The following is an 8,355-nucleotide window of genomic DNA, read 5'->3' as shown; positions in this document are numbered from 1 at the left end:
TAAATCTACATTTTCAGTAAAAAATACTCTAATTTCAGCGCACACCAACACATTTTGCAAAATGTAAAACAATAAACTGCAGGCATTCATCTACCTTGTCTTCATCAATCCCAACCCCTAATAGAACCGTTGTTAGAACTTATTTTAAATTAGCAGGCATAACCAGCTTTTCCTCACCAATGTCGCCTATTATAGGCCACCCAGCTTTCACCCCCAACTACGCAGACAAGGTCTTTCGAACCCAATCAGATTTGAATATCGTCCCAGCATCAGGCTGGGCACAACTTTCAGTTCTTTGTGGATCCCTTTCCGGTTCAGCATTGGGTAGATGGAAACTATTACAGTTGTCTTTTTTTCTACGTTCCCTCCCAGGCCCTGCATGCTTTACCAGACATCTCACCGCATTTGAAGACCTCTGCCCCAGTTCCCAATATGAAGCATGTTTGTCACTATTCTGTGCTGTGAGAAATACAGACAGCTGAGCTGTGCTTTCATACAATCAGCTGCAGCCCCTTGATGGTTGATTGACATCTGCTAACCATTTAGCAGCTGAGACTGGGACTGTAACCTGTAAGTCCCACTTTTGCTGCACGGTTTGGCCAATAAATATTAGATCTGCTGGCAGGATCAGCAGGTAAGTCACAAAACCAAACACTGCTGTGTAAGCACCGGTTACCGCATTGCACAGTAACATATGCCAGGGCAATGCGGTATGGCACCACAACTCACTTTACTAGTACACCGGTATAAAGCACCATCATGTGCTCTGGGGCATTGCTGAAAATGCTGCTTACCAAAATTTTGGTCACTTGTGGTGTGAACTCAATGCATGTTATTGTGGCAAATACACTGCATTAGCCTGGGCTGATGCGAATGGGCCATAAATGCTGTTAAAGACTGTATGTAATTTTTTTATTTTGGTTTAGTGGTGAATTGGCGCAAGAAGAGGTCTCAAAAAAGTCTGGTCCTGGGGACCCGAGGGAGGGGGGGGAGGGAGAAGGGAAGCACCAGGGGTAGGGGGACCCCCAAACAGTTCAGGGGGTAGCTGTCCACTGTAGCGGCTGCCGGCGGAAGAGACAGAAGAGATCTCTGGGGGGAGACAGGAGGAAAGACAGCGCAGCGCCTTCTAAGTGCAGCAAGACATTTATTGAAGTATGTGCAGCAGTATTACACTCACATTTAGTCGGTGAATAAGATGCAGTTAGTCAAGTACTTGACTAACTGCATCTTATTCACCGACTAAATGTGAGTGTAATACTGCTGCACATACTTCAATAAATGTCTTGCTGCACTTAGAATTTTTTTATTTTGTTCACGGTTTTTCTACTTTAAAGATACAGAGCATTAAACAGGTTGTTCAATGAACAAAGAGTCTTCTGAACAACATTTGTACTCAGTTTGGCCACAAATGTGCCGGCTAGGTGCTGCCCTAGGCACTGGCCTACCACTGCCATAATGAGGAATACAACCCGGATTTGAGTGTCTCTGGATATGGCCTGGCCAAAAGTGTCATGAAATTCAACCCAGACGTTGGTGCCCTAGAATACGGCCCACATGTGGGAACCCCTGAATACGGTCTGTTGGTAGATTCCTCTGATAATGACTCAGCCGTAGGTACTCCGTCCTGAATATGGCCCAGCTGTGGGAGCTCCTGACTGTGGCCCCAGGACAGGCTCCCCTGAATGTGGACCCAGAATAGGCGCCCCTGAATGCCGCTCGTTGGGAGGGGCCCTTGAATGTGACCCGTTGGAAGGAGCCCCAGAATGGGGTCTGGTGGTAGGAGTCCCTGAATGCGGCCCGGTGGTAGGAGTCCCTGAATGCGGCCCAGTGGTAGGAGTCCCTGAATGCGGCTTGGTGGTAGGAGACCCTGAATACGACCCGGTGGTAGGAGACCCTGAATGCGGCCCAGTGGTAGGAGACCCTGAATATGGCCCAGCGGTAGGAGACCCTGAATACGGCCCAGCGGTAGGTGACCCTGAATATAGCCGGGTGGTAGGAGACCCTGAATGTGGTCCGGTGGTAGGAGACCCTGAATATGGCCCAGCGGTAGGAGACCCTGAATATGGCCTGGCCGTAGGAGACCCTGATTACAGCCTGGCGGTAGGAGACCCTAAATATATGACCAGGTGGTAGGAGACCCTGAATGTGTACTGGGGGTAGGAGTCCCTGAATGCTGCCCATTGGTAGGAGTCCCTGAATGCGGCCCAGTGCTAGGAGTCCCTGAATGTAGCCCAGTGGTAGGAGTCCCTGAATGCGGCCAATTAGTAGGAGTCCCTGAATGCAGCCAATTGGTAGGAGAACCTGAATGCAGCTTGGTGGTAGGAGACCCTTAATGTGGTCAGATGGTAGGAGTCCCTAAATGCAGCCCGGTGGTTGAACACTCTCAATGGGGCCCGGTGGTAGAAGACCCTCAATGGGGCTCGGTTGTAGGAGACCCTGAATGTGGTCCAGTGGTAGGAGTCCCTAAATGCGCCCCGGTGGTAGAAGACCCTCAATGGGGCCTGGTGGTAGGAGATCCTGAATTTGGTCTGGTGGTAGGAGTCCCTGAATGTGGTCTGGTGGTAGAAGTTCCTGAATGTGGTCCGGTGGTAGGAGTCCCTGAATGCAGCTCGGCCGTAGGACACCACGAATACAGCCCAGCGGTAGGAGACCCTGAATACGGCCCGGCGGTAGGAGACCCTGAATATGGCCTGGCCGTAGGAGACCCTGAATATGGCCTGGCCGTAGGAGACCCTGAATATGGCCCAGCGGTAGGAGACCCTGAATATGGCCTGGCCGTAGGAGACCCTGATTACGGCTTGGCGGTAGGAGACCCTGAATACTGCCCAGTGGTTGGAGACCCTGAATGTGGTCCGACCCTGATTACGGCTTGGCAGCAGGAAAACCTGAAGGTGGCCCGGCGGTAGGAGACCCTGAAGGCGGCCTGGCGGTAGGAGACCCTGAAGGCGGCCCGGCGGTGGTAGAAACTGAATCCGCCCCGGCGGTAGGAGACCCTGAATACAGATCGGCGGTAGGAGACTCATATAAAGTCCCACCTAGTCCAATATGTTTAAGCAACCAGGGATGGAGACGCCTTGCTTACAGCTTGGTGCCTCATATAAAGTCCCACTGTGCGATTTTCGTGCGTTTTTGGTGGATGCAGTTTTGATTTGACCTTAGTGTTTTCCGTATACAGGGATGGAGACCAATAGCATGACCTGCTTGTCTCACATAAAGTCCCAAAAGGAAATTAGGGATTTCAAAGGCAGTATGCTCTACAGGCCATGCCCCATACATAAAATCCCTTCCTATCTATATGCTGCATCCACCAAGGGGATGGAGGTGTAATGCTTTTCAGCTGGTCTTTTCCAGTTTGCACCATGGTTATAAACCTAATTATTTGAGTCTTTGAGACAACAGCCAGTTGTGGATGAGGATGGGTTGGGGGAGGTTGGGCTGTCTCCCTCTCACCTGTTCCCCCATCCACCCATTAGCGGTCATGTGCCTCCAGTGTGAGGACACTAAGAGTGTAGGACTGCAGATATAACAGGGTGCCGTGAAGTGGCTCTGCAACTTTCACATGCGTTTGCAAATGTGTGTCAACTAAACCCCTGTTCTTTGTACCAAGAGACAGGTTTTATTTGGTTGGTGACAGACTGGAGGGTGAGTACATCAGACTGGGGGCTGGCTGACTTTCATGCACCTCCTACAATCCTTCAACCTCATTTTGTGGAGACTCTAAATACGGCCAAGGGGTAGGAGACCCTGAATACGGCCCGGCGGTAGGAGACAATGAATACGGCCCGGCGGTAGGAGACCCTGAATACTGCCTGGCGGTAGGAGGCCCTGAATACAGATCGGCGGTAGGAGACTCTAAATACGGCCCAGGGGTAGAAGACCCTGAATACAGCCCGGCGGTAGGAGACCCTGAATACGGCCCGGCGGTAGGAGACCCTGAATACGGCCCGGCGGTAGGAGACCCTGAATACGGCCCGGCGGTAGGAGACCCTGAATACGGCCCCGCGGTAGGAGGCCCTGAATACAGATCGGTGGTAGGAGACTCTAAATACGGCCCAGGGGTAGAAGACCCTGAATACGGCCCGGCGGTAGGAGACCCTGAATATGGTCTGGCCGTAGGAGACCCTGAATATGGCCTGGCCGTAGGAGACCCTGAATATGGCCTGGCCGTAGGAGACCCTGATTATGGCTTGGCGGTAGGAGACCCTGAATACGGCCCAGTGGTTGGAGACCCTGAATGTGGTCCGACCCTGATTACGGCTTAGCAGCAGGAAAACCTGAAGGCGGCCCGGCGGTAGGAGACCCTGAAGGCGGCCTGGCGGTAGGAGACCCTGAAGGCGGCCCAGCGGTGGTAGAAACTGAATCCGCCCCGGCGGATTGGTTGGTGACAGACTGGAGGGTGAGTACATCAGACTGGGGGCTGGCTGACTTTCATGCACCTCCTACAATCCTTCAACCTCATTTTGTGGAGACTCTAAATACGGCCCAGGGGTAGGAGACCCTGAATACGGCCCGGCGGTAGGAGACAATGAATACGGCCCGGCGGTAGGAGACCCTGAATACGGCCCGGCGGTAGGAGACCCTGAATACGGCCCGGCGGTAGGAGACCCTGAATACTGCCCGGCGGTAGGAGGCCCCGAATACAGATCGGCGGTAGGAGACTCTAAATACGGCCCAGGGGTAGAAGACCCTGAATACAGCCCGGCGGTAGGAGGCCCTGAATACAGATCGGCGGTAGGAGACTCTAAATATGGCCCAGGGGTAGAAGACCCTGAATACAGCCCGGCGGTAGGAGACCCTGAATACGGCCCGGCGGTAGGAGACCCTGAATACGGCCCGGCGGTAGGAGACCCTGAATACGGCCCGGCGGTAGGAGACCCTGAATACGGCCCCGCGGTAGGAGGCCCTGAATACAGATCGGTGGTAGGAGACTCTAAATACGGCCCGACGGTAGGAGACCCTGAATACAGATCGGCGGTAGGAGACTCTAAATACGGCCCAGGGGTAGAAGACCTTGAATACGGCCCGGCGGTAGGAGACCCTGAATATGGTCTGGCCGTAGGAGACCCTGAATATGGCCTGGCCGTAGGAGACCCTGAATATGGCCTGGCCGTAGGAGACCCTGATTATGGCTTGGCAGTAGGAGACCCTGAATACGGCCCAGTGGTTGGAGACCCTGAATGTGGTCCGACCCTGATTACGGCTTGGCAGCAGGAAAACCTGAAGGCGGCCCGGCGGAAGGAGACCCTGAAGGAGGCCTGGCGGTAGGAGACCCTGAAGGCGGCCCAGCGGTGGTAGAAACTGAATCCGCCCCAGCGGTAGGAGACCCTGAATACGGCCCGGCGGTAGGAGACCCTGAATACAGATCGGCGGTAGGAGACTCTAAATACGGCCCAGGGGTAGGAGACCCTGAATACAGCCCGGCGGTATGGAGATCCTGAATGTTGTCTGGTGGTAGGAGTCCCTGAATGTGGTATGGGGGTAGAAGTCCCTGAATGTGGTCCGGTGGTAGGAGACCCTGAATATGGCCTGGCCGTAGGAGACCCTGATTACGGCTTGGCGGTAGGAGACCCTGAATACAGCCCAGTGGTTGGAGACCCTGAATGTGGTCCGACCCTGATTACGGCTTGGCAGTAGGAAAACCTGAAGGCTGCCCGGCGGTAGGAGACCCTGAAGGTGGCCTGGCGGTAGGAGACCCTGAATACAGATTGGCGGTAGGAGACTCTAAATACGGCCCAGGGGTAGGAGACCCTGAATACGGCCCGGCGGTAGGAGACCCTGAATACAGATCGGTGGTAGGAGACTCTAAATACGGCCCAGGGGTAGGAGACCCTGAATACAGCCCGGCGGTAGGAGATCCGGAATGTTGTCTGGTGGTAGGAGTCCCTGAATGTAGTCTGGTGGTAGAAGTCCCTGAATGTGGTCCGGTGGTAGGAGTCCCTGAATACAGCCCAGCGGTAGGAGACCCTGAATACGGCCCAGCGGTAGGAGACCCTGAATATGGCCTGGCTGTAGGAGAACCTAAATATATGGCCTGGCCGTAGGAGACCCTGATTATGGCTTGGCGGTAGGAGACCCTGAATACGGCCCGGCGGTAGGAGACCCTGAATACGGCCCGACGGTAGGAGACCCTGAATACGGCCCAGGGGTAGAAGACCCTGAATACAGCCCGGCGGTAGGAGATCCTGAAGGCGGCCCAGCGGTAGGTGACCACGAATATGGCCCAGTGGTAGGAGACCCGGAAGGCGGCCCGGTGGTAGGAAAGCCTGCATACGGCCCGGCCGCAGGACACCATGAATATGGCCCGTCGGTAGGAGACCCTGGATACGGCCCGGCGGTAGGAGACCCTGAATAGGGCCCGGCGGTAGTAGACCTTGGATACGGCCCGGCAGTTGTAGACCCTGGATACGGCCCGGCGGTTGTAGACCCTGGATACGGCCCGGAGGTTGTAGACCCTGGATATGGCCCGACGGTAGGAGACCCTGAATACGGCCCGGCAGTAGGAGACCCTGAATACGGCCCGTCGGTAGGAGACCCTGAATATGGCCCGGCAGTAGGAGACCCTGAATACGGCCCGTCGGTAGGAGACCCTGAATATGGCCCGGCAGTAGGAGACCCTGAATACGGCCCGGCGGTAGGAGACCCTGAATACGGCCCGGCGGTAGGAGACCCTGAATACGGCCCGGCAGTAGGAGACCCTGAATACGGCCCGGCGGTAGGAGACCCTGAATACGGCCCGGCGGTAGGAGACCCTGAATACGGCCCGGCGGTAGGAGACCCTGAATACGGCCCGGCGGTAGGAGACCCTGAATACGGCCCGGCGGTAGGAGATCCTGGATACTGGAAGTTTGGTGATAATTGTAATTTTGCTCCTGCGAAGTGCGGAAGGCCTGTCGGTGTCACTCACCTCATCTTACATAGATATTTATAGAAATGTGTTTTTAGATATTTGCAACTGAATGGTTTCCTCCACATAACCAGCTTCTCTGCATTTGGATAAATGCAAATGGATAAAGACAACATCGAGTTTCGTGCTCCGGGCACAAGCAGGGAAAGTGAGCGCCGAGTTCCCCGCCTCCCCCTCCATCTATGCATCTATCTATCTATCTCCCCATAGACCGCCCGGCTCCCTTCTCAGCCTGACTTCCTCATGACTCCCAGATGTTTCCTCCCCTCCCCCACTCCTCCCCCTTCACCAGGCTGCGCTTCCTCCGCTCTTCGCTCACTTCTATCACACGGCTACACAGAGCGGAGCTCCTCCGACACGACAGCGGCTCTATGAGCGGAGCTTCTCCGACACCGACACCGACACCAGGAGCGGAGCTCCCCCGACACCGACAGCGGCTCTATGAGCGGAGCTTCTCCGACACCGACACCAGGAGCGGAGCTCCTCCGACAGCGGCTCTATGAGCGGAGCTTCTCAGACAGCGGCTCTATGAGCGCACCATGACACCGGACTGCACCGCACAGCCTCCTAGGTGAGCGCACCCACCACCCGGACTACACAGAGGAGTATGGGGGATATAGGGGACTGTACAGAGAGAAGTATGGGGGATATAGGGGACTGTACAGAGAGGAGTAGGGGGGATATAGGGGACTGTACAGAGAGGAGTATGGGGGATATAGGGGACTGTACAGAGAAAAGTACGGGGGATATAGGGGACTGTACAGAGAGGAGTAGGGGGGGATATAGGGGAATGTACAGAGAGGAGTAGGGGGGATATAGGGGACTGTACAGAGAGGAGTAGGGGGGATATAGGGGACTGTACAGAGAGGAGTATGGGGGGATATAGGGGATTGTACAGAGAGGAGTATGGGGGGATATAGGGGACTGTACAGAGAGGAGTATGGGGGATATAGGAGACTGTACAGAGAGGAGTATGGGGGATATAGGGGACTGTACAGAGAGGAGTATGGGGGATATAGGAGACTGTACAGAGAGGAGTATGGGGGATATAGGGGACTGTACAGAGAGGAGTATGGGGGATATAGGGGACTGTACAGAGAGGAGTATGGGGGATATAGGGGACTGTACAGAGAGGAGTAGGGGGATATAGAGGACTGTACAGAGAGGAGTAGGGGGGATATAGGGGACTGTACAGAGAGGAGTAGGGGGATATAGGGGACTGTACAGAGAGGAGTAGGGGGATATAGGGGACTGTACAGAGAGGAGTAGGGGGGATATAGGGGACTGTACAGAGAGGAGTAGGGGGGATATAGGGGACTGTACAGAGAGGAGTATGGGGGGATATAGGGGACTGTACAGAGAGGAGTATGGGGGATATAGGGGACTGTACAGAGAGGAGTAGGGGGGATATAGGGGACTGTACAGAGGAGTAGGGGGATATAGGGGACTGT

At 54.9% G+C, this 8,355-nt stretch overlaps 1 protein-coding gene across 2 annotated transcripts in view; it reads left to right on the top strand.

Annotated features, from left to right (window-relative positions):
• Nucleotides 1-7,401: 7,401 nt before the first annotated feature.
• Nucleotides 7,402-8,355, top strand: part of LOC309553640 (uncharacterized protein C15orf39 homolog) — a 45,389-nt gene continuing 44,435 nt past the window's right edge. For both annotated transcript variants that reach the window (XM_082254931.1, XM_082254932.1), the window contains exon 1: nucleotides 7,402-7,475. The gene's annotated coding sequence lies outside the window, so the exon portion shown is untranslated. The remainder of the gene's footprint in view (nucleotides 7,476-8,355) is intronic.

This window comes from Pelophylax lessonae (genome assembly GCF_965119305.1).
Source record: "Pelophylax lessonae genome assembly, chromosome: 4".
In the NCBI taxonomy this organism is placed as follows: domain Eukaryota; kingdom Metazoa; phylum Chordata; class Amphibia; order Anura; family Ranidae; genus Pelophylax; species Pelophylax lessonae.
The sequence above is the reverse complement of the archived record's forward strand: the minus strand, read 5'-3'. Positions and strand labels throughout refer to the sequence as shown.